Source organism: Siphateles boraxobius, unplaced genomic scaffold (genome assembly GCF_051911475.1).
Source record: "Siphateles boraxobius isolate OS27281-9 unplaced genomic scaffold, OSU_SipBor_1 1, whole genome shotgun sequence".
Lineage (NCBI taxonomy): Eukaryota > Metazoa > Chordata > Actinopteri > Cypriniformes > Leuciscidae > Siphateles > Siphateles boraxobius.
The window spans coordinates 2,774,007-2,794,306 of record NW_027508699.1 but is presented as its reverse complement, the minus strand read 5'-3'; the positions used below and the strand labels follow the sequence as shown (position 1 = coordinate 2,794,306).

General features: G+C 42.8%; 13 non-coding genes across 13 annotated transcripts; 2 read left to right on the top strand and 11 right to left on the bottom strand.

Annotated features, from left to right (window-relative positions):
* Positions 1–2,683: 2,683 nt before the first annotated feature.
* trnap-cgg (transfer RNA proline (anticodon CGG)) lies at positions 2,684–2,755 on the bottom strand. Its single transcript has one exon. It is a non-coding gene; the product is annotated as a tRNA-Pro (tRNA).
* Positions 2,756–2,955: 200 nt separating this feature from the next.
* On the bottom strand, positions 2,956–3,027 carry trnap-ugg (transfer RNA proline (anticodon UGG)). The gene has a single exon. It is a non-coding gene; the product is annotated as a tRNA-Pro (tRNA).
* Positions 3,028–3,567: 540 nt separating this feature from the next.
* On the top strand, positions 3,568–3,638 carry trnap-ugg (transfer RNA proline (anticodon UGG)). Its single transcript has one exon. It is a non-coding gene; the product is annotated as a tRNA-Pro (tRNA).
* A 1,601-nt stretch (positions 3,639–5,239) lies between these two features.
* Positions 5,240–5,311, bottom strand: trnap-cgg (transfer RNA proline (anticodon CGG)). The gene has a single exon. It is a non-coding gene; the product is annotated as a tRNA-Pro (tRNA).
* Positions 5,312–5,620: 309 nt separating this feature from the next.
* trnap-ugg (transfer RNA proline (anticodon UGG)) lies at positions 5,621–5,692 on the bottom strand. The gene has a single exon. It is a non-coding gene; the product is annotated as a tRNA-Pro (tRNA).
* A 1,759-nt stretch (positions 5,693–7,451) lies between these two features.
* trnap-cgg (transfer RNA proline (anticodon CGG)) lies at positions 7,452–7,523 on the bottom strand. The gene has a single exon. It is a non-coding gene; the product is annotated as a tRNA-Pro (tRNA).
* Positions 7,524–7,723: 200 nt separating this feature from the next.
* Positions 7,724–7,795, bottom strand: trnap-ugg (transfer RNA proline (anticodon UGG)). The gene has a single exon. It is a non-coding gene; the product is annotated as a tRNA-Pro (tRNA).
* A 2,139-nt stretch (positions 7,796–9,934) lies between these two features.
* trnap-cgg (transfer RNA proline (anticodon CGG)) lies at positions 9,935–10,006 on the bottom strand. Its single transcript has one exon. It is a non-coding gene; the product is annotated as a tRNA-Pro (tRNA).
* A 200-nt stretch (positions 10,007–10,206) lies between these two features.
* On the bottom strand, positions 10,207–10,278 carry trnap-ugg (transfer RNA proline (anticodon UGG)). The gene has a single exon. It is a non-coding gene; the product is annotated as a tRNA-Pro (tRNA).
* Positions 10,279–10,587: 309 nt separating this feature from the next.
* Positions 10,588–10,659, bottom strand: trnap-ugg (transfer RNA proline (anticodon UGG)). Its single transcript has one exon. It is a non-coding gene; the product is annotated as a tRNA-Pro (tRNA).
* Positions 10,660–12,395: 1,736 nt separating this feature from the next.
* On the bottom strand, positions 12,396–12,467 carry trnap-cgg (transfer RNA proline (anticodon CGG)). Its single transcript has one exon. It is a non-coding gene; the product is annotated as a tRNA-Pro (tRNA).
* A 200-nt stretch (positions 12,468–12,667) lies between these two features.
* On the bottom strand, positions 12,668–12,739 carry trnap-ugg (transfer RNA proline (anticodon UGG)). The gene has a single exon. It is a non-coding gene; the product is annotated as a tRNA-Pro (tRNA).
* Positions 12,740–13,189: 450 nt separating this feature from the next.
* Positions 13,190–13,263, top strand: trnaq-cug (transfer RNA glutamine (anticodon CUG)). Its single transcript has one exon. It is a non-coding gene; the product is annotated as a tRNA-Gln (tRNA).
* The last annotated feature ends 7,037 nt before the right edge of the window (positions 13,264–20,300 follow it).

Here is a 20,300-nt window from a genome sequence, read left to right as displayed (position 1 = left end):
AAACCAGATTAACAGAAATCCGCTTTCTCTGTCATGGCTTTTAATAGTCCTAGATTTAGTTAGTCCACAGTTTATTTGAGGCTTAAATTAAACCTACCAGGAGGCAGGTTTAACTTCAGATTAACAGTGTGTTTCAAAGAAGACACATATATTACTAGTTTATATATATATATATATATATATATTAATGGCATCCCTGGTAAATATGATCAAAAATGTTTGTAAAAAATGTATACATTTCTTTTCTTTTATTCCATAGCTGATGTGTGCAGTTTATGTAGCTTGCTTGAAAAATTTTTTCTCTTGTTTAGTAAAGTTTTTTTGATTGCAGTATTTTTCTGATGCCATTATTTTCCTTGTATTTGCTTCTCTCAGTTCCATGCAATTTTTAGCTTTACTTGGTTCATTCCATGTTTTATAGGCAACCTCTGTCATGCTAATTCAGATTAGTACAGTTGGTTTTAAATTAATCTGGTTTATTTTAGTTCAGGACTCCATAGTCCAGGTGTAACTAATCTGTACTTAATCTGTGCTACAGAAAGCCATTTTTTAAGTCACGGTTAACTATTCTAGATTAAGGTCTGCTCCTGTCTTAATTTAAACCCTGTCCGGGAAACCACCCCTGAATGTCACAAAACAAGCTAATAGTCACAAAAAAGCTTTCTTGATTGTCACCATTGTTGGGATTCATATGTTGATTCTTGATGTCTTTGCATGCCTAACATTATAAAAGAACCAAGGTTGGTTAGAGCACTGCAGTTCCATTTTTCACCACAGATTTACATAAGAGAATTTGTGGGGCGCTGGGGAGGTTTACGTCAAGAAGGATCCAACCTTGCTGCTCTCGCTGCTTGTTCTGAAATCACCGGGCTCGTCCGTGATTTGAACCCGGGACCTCTTGCACCCAAAGCGAGAATCATACCCCTAGCCCAAAGAGCCTGACTGACAACAGTTTCGGCTACGTGCGTACACTTGTAGAGTCACTGAATGCTGGCCTCTTACAGAATGGGAAGGCACTAGTTTTAATAGAAAGCGCTTGTCGTTAGGGAGCCACACTCCATGGCAGGCAGCGATTCTGAGTACGTTCTGTGAAAGGAAATAAGCGCTTGTCCGGACCCGGGACCTCTCACACCCAAAGCGAGAATCATACCCCTAGACCAATGAGCCTGACTGACAACAGATTCGGCTACTTGCGCACACTTGTAGAGTCACTGAAATCTGGCCTCTTACAGAACGGGAAGGCACTAGTTTTAATAGAAAGCGTTTGTCGTTAGGGAGCCACACTCCCTGGCAGGCAGCGATTCTGAGTATGTTCTGTGCAAGGAAATAAGTGCTTGTCATCTGGCTGAATCTTGGCTATGTTGTAGTAAAGATGAACACAAGCAGTAATAAGGGTTTGAAAAACATGACAGTTTTGAGTTTGGCTCAGTGCTGCAAAAGGAAGGATCCAACCTTGCTGCTCGTTAAGTTGGATGTTCCACAAAATTCAAGGATGGTTTGTTCAAAGCAATAATGACCACAAGATCTGAGTTATTATAGAACAGACAAACTTTGGATAGCTGTGGTGGTGGGTTTTTGTGTGCATCAGACTGTCAGTGAATCATTCTTGCCTGCCCGTGCATGTGCCCTTTCAGGCTGAAATTACACAAAGCACTGTGCGCAAGAGGCCGAGTGGCCTAAGGAGAAAAAGCCACTTCTTGCTTTTGCACTGGACCTACGACGAAGGCTTTGCGTATGAAAGCAGAGGGGCAGACTACACACAAAACAGGTGGGAAAGAGTCATGAACTATAAATGAATCTAGTCATCGAAAAACATCATTGATACGTTTGTTTTGTCCATACAACCAAAATGGCTGTGTAATTGGAGAAAAACGAATGGAACAGAAATGGCGGGCTCTAAATGTAAACAGCCGCATATAGGCTATGCCGTAGGCTTGACTTTGAACTAAAAGGCATCAGCCTTCTACCTAGGGATGCTGTTACTAGGGCGTGCTTGTTGAGCTAGCTCTAAGCCGATGCTGCAAAAAGTCAATGAAAAGTTGTTCAAAGAAACTCTACAGAACAACAAGTATACCTGTGCTTAGCGTTTCTGCAAAAGAGCCACGGGTAATTCAGTTAAGAGCGACTTAAAATGCTTTGAATCCCACTACAGCATCTACAGACCTGCGAAAAAAAGTTCAATTTTCCCAAAGCATCAGCCTCTGATGCTACAGAACGTGACGTCAGGGACTATGTGGGTTGCAGTAAATGGTCGGACTATGAAGTGGTTGATAAAGAAAAGTAAATGGCCAGACTATGAAGTGGTTGAAAACATGATGCTTGGGCAGGGGCTGAGAGGTGGGGAGGACAACATGACTAACTCCTCCAAAATCAGATTGCCCTTCGGGTGATTTTTGGGCAACTCACTGAGTCTCTGCTCCAGAGAGAACTTCAGCAAGTCTCGCTTCTGACTGGACTCATTCAAGCGGGCTTGAGCTTCTGAATGAGCTTTCTTCTCCGTCAGAATGAGCTTTCTTTTCCGTCAACTTCTAAGGGAAAACAATGCCTTTCATAAACCAGGAAGAGCACAATTTGTTTTATCACCCAGCTTAAAAAAAGAAAAAAAATGAAGAAGATTTCCTGTGGTATCCCATGCAATAGCATACATAGTCAGAGAACCCTTGAACTCATACTAAAGGTGAGAGGGCTCGTCCGGGATTTGAACCCGGGACCTCTCGCACCCGAAGCGAGAATCATACCCCTAGACAAACGAGCCTGCCTGACGCTGGATGGGGCTACTTGCATACATTTGTACAGTCACCGAACACTGGCCTCAAACAGAATGAGCAGACACTAGTTTTAATAAGAGCATTTGTCCTTAGGGAGCTGCACTCTCTGGCAGGCAGCGATTCAGAGTACTTTCTGTGCAGGAAATAAACGCTTGTCATCGGACTGGCTGCTTGTTCTGAAACTGCTGGGCTCGTCCGGGATTTGAACCCAGGACCTCTCGCACCCAAAGCGAGAATCATTCCCCTAGACCAACGAGCCTGACTGGCAAGAGATTTGGCTACTTGCATACTCTTGTAGAGTCACTGAATGCTGGCCTCTTACAGAATGGGAAGGCACTAGTTTTAATAGAAAGCGTTTGTCGTTAGGGAGCCACACTCCCTGGCAGGCAGCGATTCTGAGTACGTTCTGTGCAAGGAAATAAGCGCTTGTCATCTGGCTGAATCTTGGCTATGTTGTAGTACAGATGAACACAAGCAGTAATAAGGGTTTCAAAAACATGACAGTTTTGAGTTTGGCAAAGTGCTGCAAAAGGAAGGATCCAACCTTGCTGCTCGTTCTGAAATCCCCGGGCTTGTCCGGGATTTGATACACGCTGGGTGTGGCTACTTGCGTACACTTGTACAGTCACCGAACACTGGCCTCAAACATAATGAGCAGACACTATTTTTAATAAGAGCGTTTGTCCTTAGGCAGCTGCACTCTCTGGCAGGCAGCGATTCAGAGTACTTTCTGTGCAGGAAATAAACGCTTGTCATCGGACTGGCTGCTTGTTCTGAAACTGCTGGGTTCGTCGGAGTTGGTCGTTGGTCTAGGGGTATGATTCTCGCTTTGGGTGCGAGAGGTTCCGGGTTCAAATCCCGGACGAGCCTAGCAGTTTCAGCCTGTGGATGTTCCACAAATTCAAGGATGGTTTGTTCAAAGCAATAATGACCACAAGATCTGAGTTAGCATAGTACGGACAAACCTCGGATAGCTGTAGTGGTGGGTTTTTGTGTGCATCAGACTGTCAGTGAATAATTCTTGCCTGCCCGTGCATGTGCCCTTTCAGGCTGAAATTACACAAAGCACTGTGCGCAAGAGGCCCAGTGGCCTAAGGGGAAAAAGCCACTTCTTGCTTTTGCACTGGACCTACGACGAAGGCTTTGCATACGAAAGCAGAGAGGCAGACTACACACAAAACAGATGGGAAAGAATCATGAACTATAAATGAATCTAGTCAACGAAAAATATCATTGATACGTTTGTTTTGTCCATACAACCAAAATGGCTGTGTAATTGGAGAAAAACACATGGAACAGAAATGGCGGGCTCTAAATGTAAACCGCCGCACATAGGCTATGCCGTAGGCTTGACTTTGAACTAAAAGGCATCACCCTCCTACCTAGGGAGGCTGTTACTAGGGCGTGCTTGTTGCGCTAGCTCTAAGCCGATGCTGCAAAAAGTCAATGAAAAGTTGTTCAAAGAAACTCTACAGAACAACAAGTATACCTGTGCTTAGCGTTTCTGCAAAAGAGCCATGGGTAATTCAGTTAAGAGCGATTTAAAATGCTTTGAATCCCACTACAGCATCTACAGACCTGCGAAAAAAGTTCAATTTTGCCAAAGCATCAGCCTCTGATGCTGCAGAACGTGACGTCAAGTACTATGTGGGTTGCAGTAAATGGCCGGACTATGAAGTGGTTGATAAAGAAAAGTAAATGGCCAGACTATGAAGTGGTTGAAAACATGATGCTTGGGCAGGGGCTGAGAGGTGGGGAGGACTACATGACTAACTCCTCCAAAATCAGATTGCCCTTCGGGTGATTTTTGGGCAACTCACTGAGTCTCTGCTCCAGAGAGAACTTCAGCAAGTCTCGCTTCTGACTGGACTCATTCAAGCGGGCTTGAGCTTCTGAATGAGCTTTGTCCTCCGTCAGAATGAGCTTTCTTCTCCGTCAACTTCTAAGGGAAAACAATGCCTTTCATACACCAGGAAGAGCACAATTTGTTTTATCACCCAGCTTAAAAAAATTTTAAAAAAAATGAAGAAGATTTCCTCTGGTATCACATGCAATTGCATAAAGAAAAGTAAATGGCCAGACTTTGAAGTGGTTGAAAACATGATGCTTTTGCAGGGGCTGAGAGGTGGGGAGGACAACATGACTAACTCCACCATAATCAGTTTGCCCTTCGGTTGATTTTTGGGCAACTCACTGAGTCTCTGCTCCAGAGAGAACTTCAGCAAGTCTCGCTTCTGACTGGACTCATTCAAGCGGGCTTGAGCTTCTGAAAGAGCTTTCTACTCCGTCAGAATGAGCTTTCTTCTCCGTCAACTTCTAAGGGAAAACAATGCTTTCATACACCAAGAAGAGCACAATTTGTTTTATCACCCAGCTTAAAAAAAGAAAAAAAAAATGAAGAAGATTTCCTGTGGTATCACATGCAATTGCATACATAGTCAGAGAACCCTGAACTCATACTAAAGGTGAGAGGGCTCATCCGGGATTTGAACCCGGGACCTCTCGCACCCGAAGCAAGAATCATACCCCTAGACCAACGAGCCTGCCTGATCCTGGATGGGGCTAGTTGCATACACTTGTACAGTCACTGAATCCTGGCCTCTTACAGAATGGGAAGGCACTAGTTTTAATAGAAAGCGTTTGTCGTTAGGGAGCCACACTCCCTGGCAGGCAGCGATTCTGAGTACGTTCTGTGCAAGGAAATAAGCGCTTGTCATCTGGCTGAATCTTGGCTATGTTGTTGTACAGATGAACACAAGCGGTAATAAGGGTTTCAAAAACATGACAGTTTTGAGTTTGGCTCAGTGCTGCAAAAGGAAGGATTCAACCTTGCTGCTCGTTCTGAAATCCACGGGCTCGTCCGGGATTTGAACCCGGGACCTCTCGCACCCAAAGCGAGAATCATACCCCTAGACCAACGAGCCTCTTCTACAGTCAGTTTTTCGGGAGGGCGCCACAAATTCAGTGAAGCCCATCTCAAAGACGGACCACGACCTGGCGTCGAGATACGAAAGTGTAGTTGTTCGAGTGTTAGAAACCCCTTGAAGGCATATTACTGATCAAAGGAAAAGCATGCCAGACAAGGCCCAGTGGCCTGTGGATGTTCCACAAATTCAAGGATGGTTTGTTCAAAGCAATAATGACCACAAGATCTGAGTTAGCATAGTACGGACAAACCTCGGATAGCTGTAGTGGTGGGTTTTTGTGTGCATCAGACTGTCAGTGAATAATTCTTGCCTGCCCGTGCATGTGCCCTTTCAGGCTGAAATTACACAAAGCACTGTGCGCAAGAGGCCCAGTGGCCTAAGGGGAAAAAGCCACTTCTTGCTTTTGCACTGGACCTACGACGAAGGCTTTGCGTACGAAAGCAGAGAGGCAGACTACACACAAAACAGATGAGTAAGAATCATGAACTATAAATGAATCTAGTCAACGAAAAACATCATTGATACGTTTGTTTTGTCCATACAACCAAAATGGCTGTGTAATTGGAGAAAAACACATGGAACAGAAATGGCGGGCTCTAAATGTAAACCGCCGCACATAGGCTATGCCGTGGGCTTGACTTTGAACTAAAAGGCATCACCCTCCTACCTAGGGAGGCTGTTACAAGGGCGTGCTTGTTGCGCTAGCTCTAAGCCGATGCTGCACAAAGTCAATGAAAAGTTGTTCAAAGAAACTCTACAGAACAACAAGTATACCTGTGCTTAGCGTTTCTGCAAAAGAGCCACGGGTAATTCAGTTAAGAGCGATTTAAAATGCTTTGAATCCCACTACAGCATCTACAGACCTGCGAAAAAAGTTCAATTTTGCCAAAGCATCAGCCTCTGATGCTGCAGAACGTGACGTCAAGTACTATGTGGGTTGCAGTAAATGGCCGGACTATGAAGTGGTTGATAAAGAAAAGTAAATGGCCAGACTATGAAGTGGTTGAAAACATGATGCTTGGGCAGGGGCTGAGAGGTGGGGAGGACTACATGACTAACTCCTCCAAAATCAGATTGCCCTTCGGGTGATTTTTGGGCACCTCGCTGAGTCTCTGCTCCAGAGAGAACTTCAGCAAGTTTTGCTTCTGACTGGACTCATTCAAGCGGGCTTGAGCTTCTGAATGAGCTTTCTTCTCCGTCAGAATGAGCCTTCTTCTCCGTCAACTTCTAAGGGAAAACAATGCCTTTCATACACCAGGAAGAGCACAATTTGTTTTATCACCCAGCTTAAAAAAAAAAAAAAAAAATGAAGAAGATTTCCTCTGGTATCACATGCAATTGCATAAAGAAAAGTAAATGGCCAGACTTTGAAGTGGTTGAAAACATGATGCTTTTGCAGGGGCTGAGAGGTGGGGAGGACCACATGACTAACTCCACCATAATCAGATTGCCCTTCGGTTGATTTTTGGGCAACTCACTGAGTCTCTGCTCCAGAGAGAACTTCAGCAAGTCTCGCTTCTGACTGGACTCATTCAAGCGGGCTTGAGCTTCTGAAAGAGCTTTCTACTCCGTCAGAATGAGCTTTCTTCTCCATCAACTTCTAAGGGAAAACAATGCTTTCATACACCAAGAAGAGCACAATTTGTTTTATCACCCAGCTTAAAAAAAAAAAAAAAAAATGAAGAAGATTTCCTGTGGTATCACATGCAATTGCATACATAGTCAGAGAACCCTTGAACTCATACTAAAGGTGACAGGGCTCGTCCGGGATTTGAACCCGGGACCTCTCGCACCCGAAGCAAGAATCATACCGCTAGACCAACGAGCCTGCCTGATGGTGGATGGGGCTACTTGCATACAGTTGCACAGTCACCGAACACTGGCCTCAAACAGAATGAGCAGACACTAGTTTTAATAAGAGCATTTGTCCTTAGGGAGCTGCACTCTCTGGCAGGCAGCGATTCAGAGTACTTTCTGTGCAGGAAATAAACACTTGTCATCAGACTGGCTGCTTGTTCTAAAACTGCTGGGCTCGTCCGGGATTTGAACCCGGGACCTCTCGCACCCAAAGCGAGAATCATACCCCTAGACCAACGAGCCTGACTGACAATAGATTTGGCTACTTGCGTACACTTGTAGAGTCACTGAATCCTGGCCTCTTACAGAATGGGAAGGCACTAGTTTTAATAGAAAGCGTTTGTCGTTAGGGAGCCACACTCCCTGGCAGGCAGCGATTCTGAGTACGTTCTGTGCAAGGAAATAAGCGCTTGTCATCTGGCTGAATCTTGGCTATGTTGTTGTACAGATGAACACAAGCAGTAATAAGGGTTTCAAAAACATGACAGTTTTGAGTTTGGCTCAGTGCTGCAAAATGAAGGATCCAACCTTGCTGCTCGTTCTGAAATCCCCGGGCTCGTCCGGGATTTGAACCCGGGACCTCTTGCACCCAAAGCGAGAATCATACCCCTAAACCGACGAGCCTCTTCTACAATCAGTTTTTCGGGAGGGCGCCACAAATTCAGTGAAGCCCATCTCAAAGACGGACCACGACCTGGCGTCGAGATACGAAAGTGTAGTTGTTCGAGCGTTAGAAACCCCTTGAAGGCATATTACTGATCAAAGGAAAAGCATGCCAGACAAGGCCCAGTGGCCTGTGGATGTTCCACAAATTCAAGGATGGTTTGTTCAAAGCAATAATGACCACAAGATCTGAGTTAGCATAGTACGGACAAACCTCGGATAGCTGTAGTGGTGGATTTTTGTGTGCATCAGACTGTCAGTGAATAATTCTTGCCTGCCCTTGCATGTGCCCTTTCAGGCTGAAATTACACAAAGCACTGTGCGCAAGAGGCCCAGTGGCCTAAGGGGAAAAAGCCACTTCTTGCTTTTGCACTGGACCTACGACGAAGGCTTTGCGTACGAAAGCAGAGGGGCAGACTACACACAAAACAGATGAGTAAGAATCATGAACTATAAATGAATCTAGTCAACGAAAAACATCATTGATACGTTTGTTTTGGTCATTACAACCAAAATGGCTGTGTAATTGGAGAAAAACACATGGAACAGAAATGGCGGGCTCTAAATGTAAACCGCCGCACATAGGCTATGCCGTGGGCTTGACTTTGAACTAAAAGGCATCACCCTCCTACCTAGGGAGGCTGTTACAAGGGCGTGCTTGTTGCGCTAGCTCTAAGCCGATGCTGCAAAAAGTCAATGAAAAGTTGTTCAAAGAAACTCTACAGAACAACAAGTATACCTGTGCTTAGCGTTTCTGCAAAAGAGCCACGGGTAATTCAGTTAAGAGCGATATAAAATGCTTTGAATCCCACTACAGCATCTACAGACCTGCGAAAAAAGTTCAATTTTGCCAAAGCATCAGCCTCTGATGCTGCAGAACGTGACGTCAAGTACTATGTGGGTTGCAGTAAATGGCCGGACTATGAAGTGGTTGATAAAGAAAAGTAAATGGCCAGACTATGAAGTGGTTGAAAACATGATGCTTGGGCAGGGGCTGAGAGGTGGGGAGGACTACATGACTAACTCCTCCAAAATCAGATTGCCCTTCGGGTGATTTTTGGGCACCTCACTGAGTCTCTGCTCCAGAGAGAACTTCAGCAAGTTTTGCTTCTGACTGGACTCATTCAAGCGGGCTTGAGCTTCTGAATGAGCTTTCTTCTCCGTCAGAATGAGCCTTCTTCTCCGTCAACTTCTAAGGGAAAACAATGCCTTTCATACACCAGGAAGAGCACAATTTGTTTTATCACCCAGCTTAAAAAAAAAAAAAAAAATGAAGAAGATTTCCTCTGGTATCACATGCAATTGCATAAAGAAAAGTAAATGGCCAGACTTTGAAGTGGTTGAAAACATGATGCTTTTGCAGGGGCTGAGAGGTGGGGAGGACCACATGACTAACTCCACCATAATCAGATTGCCCTTCGGTTGATTTTTGGGCAACTCACTGAGTCTCTGCTCCAGAGAGAACTTCAGCAAGTCTCGCTTCTGACTGGACTCATTCAAGCGGGCTTGAGCTTCTGAAAGAGCTTTCTACTCCGTCAGAATGAGCTTTCTTCTCCATCAACTTCTAAGGGAAAACAATGCTTTCATACACCAAGAAGAGCACAATTTGTTTTATCACCCAGCTTAAAAAAAAAAAAAAAAATGAAGAAGATTTCCTGTGGTATCACATGCAATTGCATACATAGTCAGAGAACCCTTGAACTCATACTAAAGGTGAGAGGGCTCGTCCGGGATTTGAACCCGGGACCTCTCGCACCCGAAGCAAGAATCATACCCCTAGACCAACGAGCCTGCCTGATGGTGGATGGGGCTACTTGCATACAGTTGTACAGTCACCGAACACTGGCCTCAAACAGAATGAGCAGACACTAGTTTTAATAAGAGCATTTGTCCTTAGGGAGCTGCACTCTCTGGCAGGCGGCAATTCAGAGTACTTTCTGTGCAGGAAATAAACACTTGTCATCAGACTGGCTGCTTGTTCTAAAACTGCTGGGCTCGTCCAGGATTTGAACCCGGGACCTCTCGCACCCAAAGCGAGAATCATACCCCTAGACCAACGAGCCTGACTAAAAATAGATTTGGCTACTTGCGTACACTTGTAGAGTCACTGAATCCTGGCCTCTTACAGAATGGGAAGGCACTAGTTTTAATAGAAAGCGTTTGTCGTTAGGGAGCCACACTCCCTGGCAGGCAGCGATTCTGAGTACGTTCTGTGCAAGGAAATAAGCGCTTGTCATCTGGCTGAATCTTGGCTATGTTGTTGTACAGATGAACACAAGCAGTAATAAGGGTTTCAAAAACATGACAGTTTTGAGTTTGGCTCAGTGCTGCAAAATGAAGGATCCAACCTTGCTGCTCGTTCTGAAATCCCCGGGCTCGTCCGGGATTTGAACCCGGGACCTCTTGCACCCAAAGCGAGAATCATACCCCTAGACCGACGAGCCTCTTCTACAATCAGTTTTTCGGGAGGGCGCCACAACTTCAGTGAAGCCCATCTCAAAGACGGACCACGACCTGGCGTCGAGATACGAAAGTGTAGTTGTTCGAGCGTTAGAAACCCCTTAAAGGCATTTTACTGATCAAAGGAAAAGCATGCCAGACAAGGCCCAGTGGCCTGTGGATGTTCCACAAATTCAAGGATGGTTTGTTCAAAGCAATAATGACCACAAGATCTGAGTTAGCATAGTACGGACAAACCTCGGATAGCTGTAGTGGTGGGTTTTTGTGTGCATCAGACTGTCAGTGCATGTGCCCTTTCAGGCTGAAATTACACAAAGCACTGTGCGCAAGAGGCCCAGTGGCCTAAGGGGAAAAAGCCACTTCTTGCTTTTGCACTGGACCTACGACGAAGGCTTTGCGTACGAAAGCAGAGGGGCAGACTACACACAAAACAGATGAGTAAGAATCATGAACTATAAATGAATCTAGTCAACGAAAAACATCATTGATACGTTTGTTTTGTCCATACAACCAAAATGGCTGTGTAATTGGAGAAAAACACATGGAACAGAAATGGCGGGCTCTAAATGTAAACCGCCGCACATAGGCTATGCCGTGGGCTTGACTTTGAACTAAAAGGCATCACCCTCCTACCTAGGGAGGCTGTTACAAGGGCGTGCTTGTTGCGCTAGCTCTAAGCCGATGCTGCAAAAAGTCAATGAAAAGTTGTTCAAAGAAACTCTACAGAACAACAAGTATACCTGTGCTTAGCGTTTCTGCAAAAGAGCCACGGGTAATTCAGTTAAGAGCGATATAAAATGCTTTGAATCCCACTACAGCATCTACAGACCTGCGAAAAAAGTTCAATTTTGCCAAAGCATCAGCCTCTGATGCTGCAGAACGTGACGTCAAGTACTATGTGGGTTGCAGTAAATGGCCGGACTATGAAGTGGTTGATAAAGAAAAGTAAATGGCCAGACTATGAAGTGGTTGAAAACATGATGCTTGGGCAGGGGCTGAGAGGTGGGGAGGACTACATGACTAACTCCTCCAAAATCAGATTGCCCTTCGGGTGATTTTTGGGCACCTCACTGAGTCTCTGCTCCAGAGAGAACTTCAGCAAGTTTTGCTTCTGACTGGACTCATTCAAGCGGGCTTGAGCTTCTGAATGAGCTTTCTTCTCCGTCAGAATGAGCCTTCTTCTCCGTCAACTTCTAAGGGAAAACAATGCCTTTCATACACCAGGAAGAGCACAATTTGTTTTATCACCCAGCTTAAAAAAAAAAAAAAAAATGAAGAAGATTTCCTCTGGTATCACATGCAATTGCATAAAGAAAAGTAAATGGCCAGACTTTGAAGTGGTTGAAAACATGATGCTTTTGCAGGGGCTGAGAGGTGGGGAGGACCACATGACTAACTCCACCATAATCAGATTGCCCTTCGGTTGATTTTTGGGCAACTCACTGAGTCTCTGCTCCAGAGAGAACTTCAGCAAGTCTCGCTTCTGACTGGACTCATTCAAGCGGGCTTGAGCTTCTGAAAGAGCTTTCTACTCCGTCAGAATGAGCTTTCTTCTCCATCAACTTCTAAGGGAAAACAATGCTTTCATACACCAAGAAGAGCACAATTTGTTTTATCACCCAGCTTAAAAAAAAAAAAATAAATGAAGAAGATTTCCTGTGGTATCACATGCAATTGCATACATAGTCAGAGAACCCTTGAACTCATACTAAAGGTGAGAGGGCTCGTCCGGGATTTGAACCCGGGACCTCTCGCACCCGAAGCAAGAATCATACCCCTAGACCAACGAGCCTGCCTGATGGTGGATGGGGCTACTTGCATACAGTTGTACAGTCACCGAACACTGGCCTCAAACAGAATGAGCAGACACTAGTTTTAATAAGAGCATTTGTCCTTAGGGAGCTGTACTCTCTGGCAGGCGGCGATTCAGAGTACTTTCTGTGCAGGAAATAAACACTTGTCATCAGATTGGCTGCTTGTTCTGAAACTGCTGGGCTCGTCTGGGATTTGAACCCAGGACCTCCCGCACCCAATGCGAGAATCATACCCCTAGACCAACGAGCCTGACTGACAAGAGATTTGGCTACTTGCGTACACTTGTAGAGTCACTGAATCCTGGCCTCTTACAGAATGGGAAGGCACTAGTTTTAATAGAAAGCGTTTGTCGTTAGGGAGCCACCCTCCCTGGCAGGCAGCGATTCTGAGTACGTTCTGTGCAAGGAAATAAGCGCTTGTCATCTGGCTGAATCTTGGCTATGTTGTTGTACAGATGAACACAAGCAGTAATAAGGATTTCAAAAACATGACCGTTTTGAGTTTGGCTCAGTGCTGCAAAAGGAAGGATCCAACCTTGCTGCTTCTACAATCAGTTTTTCGGGAGGGCGCCACAACTTCAGTGAAGCCCATCTCAAAGACGGACCACGACCTGGCGTCGAGATACGAAAGTGTAGTTGTTCGAGCGTTAGAAACCCCTTGAAGGCATATTACTAATCGAAGGAAAGGCATGCCAGACAAGGCCCAGTGGCCTAATGGATAAGGCATCAGCCTCTGGAGCTGGAGATTGTGGGTTTCAAGTCCCACCTGGGTTGTCTACAATGGGCTATGTTTAAGTTGGATGTTTGACCAATTCAAGGATGTTTTTTTCAAAGCAATAATGACTACAAGATCTGAGTCAGCGTAGAACGGACTCACTTCGGATAGCTGTGGAGGTTATCTAGATCTCCTTCCTCAGATCTAGATATGGCCTGGATCCGGCGGTTTGCGGTAAACCTCGGGATAAACAGAGAGACTAATATTAGCGTAGACGCCATCTTTCTTATGATGTACAAAGTACATCAGGATTTATGGGAAGTGTTCCCGGTTCCGGCTGATCTAAACTATAAAGCCTAACATTGAATTATAGCAATCTATAATGTGTTATGTGTATGCTAAGCCAAAGAGATGTGTTTTTAGTCTAGATTTGAACTGACAGACTGTATCTGCTTCCCGGACAATGTTAGGAATATTGTTCCAAAGTTTTGGTGCCAAGTAGGAAAAGGATCTACCGCCAGCAGATGATTTTGATATTCTAGGTATTATCAACTGGTCAGAATTTTGAGATCGCAATAGACGTGAAGGACTATAATGGGTTAAGAGCTCGCTCAAGTACTGCGGAGCCAAACCATTTAGTGCTTTGTAAGTAATCAGCAATATTTTAAAATGTATACGATGTTTAATAGGGAGTCAATGAAGTGTTGACAGAACCGGGCTAATATGGTCATACTTCCTGGTTCTGGTAAGAACTCTAGCGGCTGCGTTTTGGACCAGCTGTAGTTTGTTTGTTAAGCGTACAGGGCAACCACCCAGTAGAACATTACAATAATCTAGCCTTGAGGTCATGAACCCATGAACTAATTGTTCCGCATTTGTCAATGAAAGCATATGACGTAATTTAGATATATTTTTAAGATGGAAAACTGCGCTTTTACAGATACTAGACACGTGACTTTCAAATGAGAGATTGGTATCAAAGAGCACACCCAGGTTCCTAACTGACGACGAAGACTTGACAGAGCAGCCATCAAGTGTTAAACAGTATTCTAGGTTATTGCGTGTGGAAGTTTTTTTTCCAATAATTAGAATCTCTGTTTTTTCAGAATTTAGTAGTAGGAAATTACTAGTCATCCAGTTTTTTATATCAGCTATGCATTACGTTAATTTTGTGAATTGGTAAGTTTCGTTAGGTTTTGAGGAAATATAGAGCTGAGTATCATCAGCATAACAGTGAAAACTAATTCCATGTTTCCTAATGATATCTCCTAACGGTAGCATGTACAGAGTGAACAGCAGCGGTCCTAGTGCTGAGCCTTGTGGTACGCCATACTGAACTTTTGACCGATAAGACATCTCTTCATTTACTGCTACAAACTGATAGCGGTCAGATAAGTATGATTTAAACCATGCTAGTGCAATTCCACTAATGCCAACATAGTTTTCTAGTCTATTTAATAGAATGTTGTGGTCAATGGTGTCAAATGTAGCACTAAGATCAAGTAACACTAATAGAGAGATACAACCACTATCGGATGATCAAAGCAAATCATTTGTGACTTTAATGAGAGCAGTCTCAGTACTATGGTACGGTCTAAATCCGGACTGAAAATCCTCGCAGATAGCATTTCCTTCAAGAAAGGAACACAGTTGTGAGGATACTGCCTTTTCTAATATCTTTGACAGAAAAGGCAAATTCGAGATCGGCCTGTAATTGACTAATTCTGTAGTATCAAGTTGCATTTTTTTAATAAGCGGTTTAATCATAGCCAGCTTAAAGGGTTTTGGTATGTATCCTAGAGACAAAGATGAATTAATGATGTTAAGAAGAGGATCTATGACTTCTGGAAGCATCTCTTTCAATAGTTTAGTCGGTATAGGGTCTAACATACAAGTTGTTGATTTAGATGAGTTAACGATTTAGCAAAATTCTTCTTCTCCTATAGCAACAAATGAATCAAATTTTTCCTCAGGGAGACTACAATTCACTCCCTGATGCGATACTGTAGTAGACGGTTGCATAGTTATAATTTTGTCCCTGATATTATCAATATTATAAGTGAAGAAATTCATAAAGTCATTACTGCTGTGTTTCTTGGAAACTTCTGGGCTTGAAGCTTTCTTTTTCGTTAGTTTAGCCACTTTTTCAAATAAATACCTAGGATTATGTTTATTTTCTTCTAATAGGGTTGAACAATAAGCAGATCTAGCAGCTTTTAAAGCCTCTCTGTAAGCAATCGAGGTCTCCTTCCATGCAATCCGAAATACCTCTAGTTTTGTTTTCTTCCAGATGATGAAACTGATCAGGAAGATTATTGATAAAGCAATCTTTCGTGGCAGAAGTGATAGCTCTAACATATTTATAACACGGAGTCGGCTTTGCAGCCTTGGCTAAATGTAATTTATATGAGACTAGATAATGATCTGAGATGTCGTCGCTCTGCTGCAGTATTTCAATGGCATCAACATCTATTCCATGTGATAATATTAGATCTAGAGTATGATTACGACAATGAGTAGGTCCTGACACGTGTTGTCTAACTCCAATTGAGTTTACAATGTCTTTAAATGCCAATCCCAATCCATCTTTTTCATTATCTACATGTATATTAAAATCACCAACAATTAGTACTTTATCTGCAGCCAATACTAATTCTGATAGAAATTCAGCAAATTCTTTGATAAAGTCTTTATGGTGCCCTGGTGGCCTGTATACAGTAGCCAGCAGAATTCTCAAACGTGATTTATCGTTTACACTATATATTTTTACATTAAGCACCAACACTTCAAAAGAATTATATTTAAAACTAGATTTCTTAGTGGTTTTGAAAATATTACTATAAATTACAGCAACACCTCCCCCTTTGCCTTTCGGATGAGGTTCATGTTTATAACAGTAATCTTGCGGGGTGGACTCATTTAAAGTAATGTAATCGTTTGGTTTTAGCCAGGTTTCTGTCAAACACAGCACATCTAGGTTATAATCTGAAATCATATCATTGACAATAATTGCTTTTGAAGTAAGGGATCGAATATTCAGCAACCCAAGCTTTATCGTTTGCTCATCTGTATTATATCTGTTTTTTACTTGTTGAACATCAATTAAATTTGTAACCTTAGATTGGTTTGGAAGTTTTTTGTATTTCCAAATTCGGGGAACAGACACAGTCTCTATATGATGATATCTAGGTGAAAGAGCCTCTATGTGATGGGATTTATCTGACCTTGGTGACGCGAGGCCGCTAGCAGACGGTCGGTTTAGCCAGTTTGTCTGCTTCCTGACCTGAGCCCCAGATTGTCATGTTTTATCTCTAAGACAATGAGCCAAATTACTAGAGAGAAGAGCAGCACCATCCCAGGAGGGATGAATACCATCTCTTTTCAACAGGCCAGGTTTGCCCCAAAAACTTTTCCAATTGTCTACGAATTCTATATTATTTTGCGGACACCACTTAGACAGCCAGCCATTGAGTGAACACAATCTACTAACTATCTCATCACTCCTTCGAACAGGAAGGGGGCCAGAGCAAATTACAGTGCCTGACATCATACTTGCGAGTTCAAACACCTCTTTAATGTTAATTTTGGTGATCTCCGACTGGCGAAGTCGAACATCATTAATCGTAGAATTTACGATTAGCATTAGCCAGCACTTTTAAATTTGCTTTGATGTCAGGCGCTATGGCTCCCGGCAAACATGTGACTATGTTGGCTGGTGTCCCTATTTTCAAGTTTCGTGTAATATAATCTGTAACTGGGGGCAGTCATGGCCTAATGGTAACAGTGTTGGACTGAAGCTGGGGAACAATAGTCCAACAAAGGTGGGGAAGAAGGGAAGAAAAGGGGGAAGGAAGAAGAAGAGAGGGGGAAGAAGAGAAAGAAAAAACGAAAAGAAAGGCTGAAATTTGATGTTCAAAGATATGCCTTCATTAGTATAGATCTTATGATACATTTTCCGGTTTCTTCGTGTGTGAAAATCACGCATTTATATCACACTGTTTTCTATTGCAGGTGTGCACCAAGACCGGGGTTCGAATCCAGCTAAAGACAACTTTTTGTAATATTTATTATTTGAATAAATAATCATTATTTTTGAATGCATACTGTTCCCGTTTTAATAAAATATACATATTTAATTTGTTTGTTGTGTTTTTTGATATTCTATCATGAAAAATAATGTTATTTGCATTATTATGCAATGAACAAAGATGCAAATCATTAATTAGTAACTTATATGCTGTAAAATGTTTCACCAGAATAACAAAATGTACAAATTATATTTTTATATACAAATGTTATATTGTTGCAGTGTACTGATAAACTATTGTTATAATAAAGTAATAGTAAATAAGCTAAATTTTTTAATGCATACTGTTCCAGTGTTTATAAAATATACATATGTAATTTGTTTGTTGTTTTTTGATATTCTTTCATTAAAAAAAAATTGATATTTGCATTATTATGCAACGAACAAAGATGCAACCCATTAAATAGTAACTAATATGAAGAATGTCTGTCACAAGAATAACAAAATGGACAAATTATCTTTTTAAATACAAATGTTATATTAGTGCAGTGTACTGATGAAATATTGTGTTATATGAAAGTAAAAGTAAATAAGCAAATTCTTTTTGAATACATACTGTTCCAGTGTTAATAAAATATACATATGTAATTTGTTTGTTGTGTTTCTTTGATATTCTTTCATAAAAATATATAATTGCCAATGGAACAGTGTTATTATTTAGTAGTTGTTGTATTATTATTGATCTGATTAAGTATTTTTTTAGGTTACATTCAAACAAGACACTTGCAAATCTGTTATTTGTAATGAACAAAGATGCAACCCATTAAATAGAAACTAATATGCTGAAAATGTCAATCACAAGAATAACAAAATGTATAAATTATATTTTTTATATACAAATGTTATATTGTTGCAGTGTTCTGATGAACTAGTGTTATATGAAAGTCAAAGTCAAAAATAAATCACTTGCCAATTTGTTTTTATTTTCCAATCATGCCAACAGAACAGTAATGAATATTAAAATGTTAAATACTGGTTTGTTAAATACATAAAAATGTTTTAAAAATAAATAAATAAAATGAAGAGTTAAATAGGTTTTCAAAAACAAGAAATAAAAAGTTAAAATGTTAAATAACGTAAAAAAAACAATTAAATAATATTCAACACAAGTATTAACTATTTAAACAACTGTTCACACTATATACATGATGCTATATACATGAAAATATATACATTATTTGGAAATGGTTCTCCGCATTTCCTCTAACCACACCTCTTTTGAACAGTCTCAGTCTGTGGGCAGTACACCCTGCCCCTGTACTGGCTATGTCCTGTAGCACTTGTTTTAAATTGCCCACATTTTTTGCAAGTGTTGGCCTCTACGGTTCTCCTGTAGGGTCTCTTGGGCATGGCGTCTGGATTGGCAGCTGGTGAAGCGGGTAAGCGGGTGCCCTGTACAGCTGTTGGCTGTAACAGTGGCTGTACCATTTGCATCCCCTGGGCCATTGGGATGCCCTGGATCATTTGCACTCCCTGGAACATTGGCACACCCTGGAACATTGGCACAGCCTGGAAGATGGGCACACCCTGGAAACCTGGTGCTGATGGTATAAGTATATTTGGTACCATCTGCAGTGATGCTCCAGATGCAGATGGTGTCAGCAACGTCTGACTCTGCGCTGGTGCCTTGGGTCTGAGAGGGGGTCGCCCAACAGAAGTCTGCCTCTGGTTTGCCTGACCAGCTGTGCTCTCTGGTAGCTTGTACTGGTGCTGCTCCCCTGGTTGTTCTGGCTCAGTCCGTAGACGTTTGGCTACCTGGAGAGGCTCATGAGCTTCAGGGAGGGGCTGAGGCAACTGAATGCCCTGAAGCAGCACAGACAGCTCCTGCTTTTTCTGTCTTTTGTTATACCACTGAATCAGGGTGTTCTGGTTAACCTCCACCAGCTGCATGGATGTTCCTCCCATCACCAAGCTGTTGCCCAGTACAAGCTGCCTTATCCTGCGATAGTCTTGCAGGATCAGAGACCATCTTGACAGGGCTCCCTTGCCTTTTCTTTTGGGGCTTGGGTGGACAGTGCAAAGTCTGATGAAGATGGTCTCCACCAGACGGCAACAGTCAGGCCACTGAGCAGGTGCGCTGCTTGCACCCAGCACACATCTGGTGGTGCTCTCTACACCAGGGTGAGTGGGCTTCTTCGGGACCTTGAAGCGTCCACTCAGCAGTCTCTTTCGGCATCGACTGTCATACACCACCCGTTCCTTGTCCCGGTCATCCAGGTTCTGCCAAAGAGCAATTATGGTGTTGGCTTCCTGGTTGGTCAGGCTGAGGGCTGTGTGGTCCCGGAGATCCACCAGATATTCTGCCAGCTGGTCCACATGTTGATAACCCGGGATATTTTGGTAGTCAACAGCCTATTAAAAAACACAAACATGCAATACAATTATTACATCACATCTGTCTAATGCATAATTCCATAACTGATTGTGTTATTTTCCTGTTTATCACCGTAAAGCACTGTATAGTACAAAGCAGAGAGCGCCATTCTTGACATTTTACAAAGCACCAAATAAATAAAGATGACTTGACTTGATGTGTATTTGCAGCTTACAAATGAATTTAGGCTGTACTTTTAAATGTAAAATATGTGGAAAGTCTGGATTTAAAGCACTGGATGTTAATTCATCATAATGATTGATTCTAGTTAATTTGAAAGACATACAAAGGAGTAGTATTTACCGTCTCTTCTTCATCAACATCCTGACCAGCATCCTCTGGCTCTGAGGGGAGAGTTGAAACAGATGTTTCAGAGGGAACAGGTGTGACAGCAGTCCCTGAGGGTCCAGGTGATGAAAGAGACTGTGTGAGGACAAGTTTGGGGTCAGGGATCAGTGAAGGGGATGTGGAGCCCAGTACAGGTGTGGCACTGCTGGTGACCAGGGTAGAAGAACCCAGTGTCAGTGTGGAAGAGGGTGGTGACAGAACAGCCTCCGGATCTGCTATTGTGTGATCCTCGCTGATGTCACAGAAGCCCTCATCTTCATCTTGCTCCTCCACACTGAGGTCCTCAA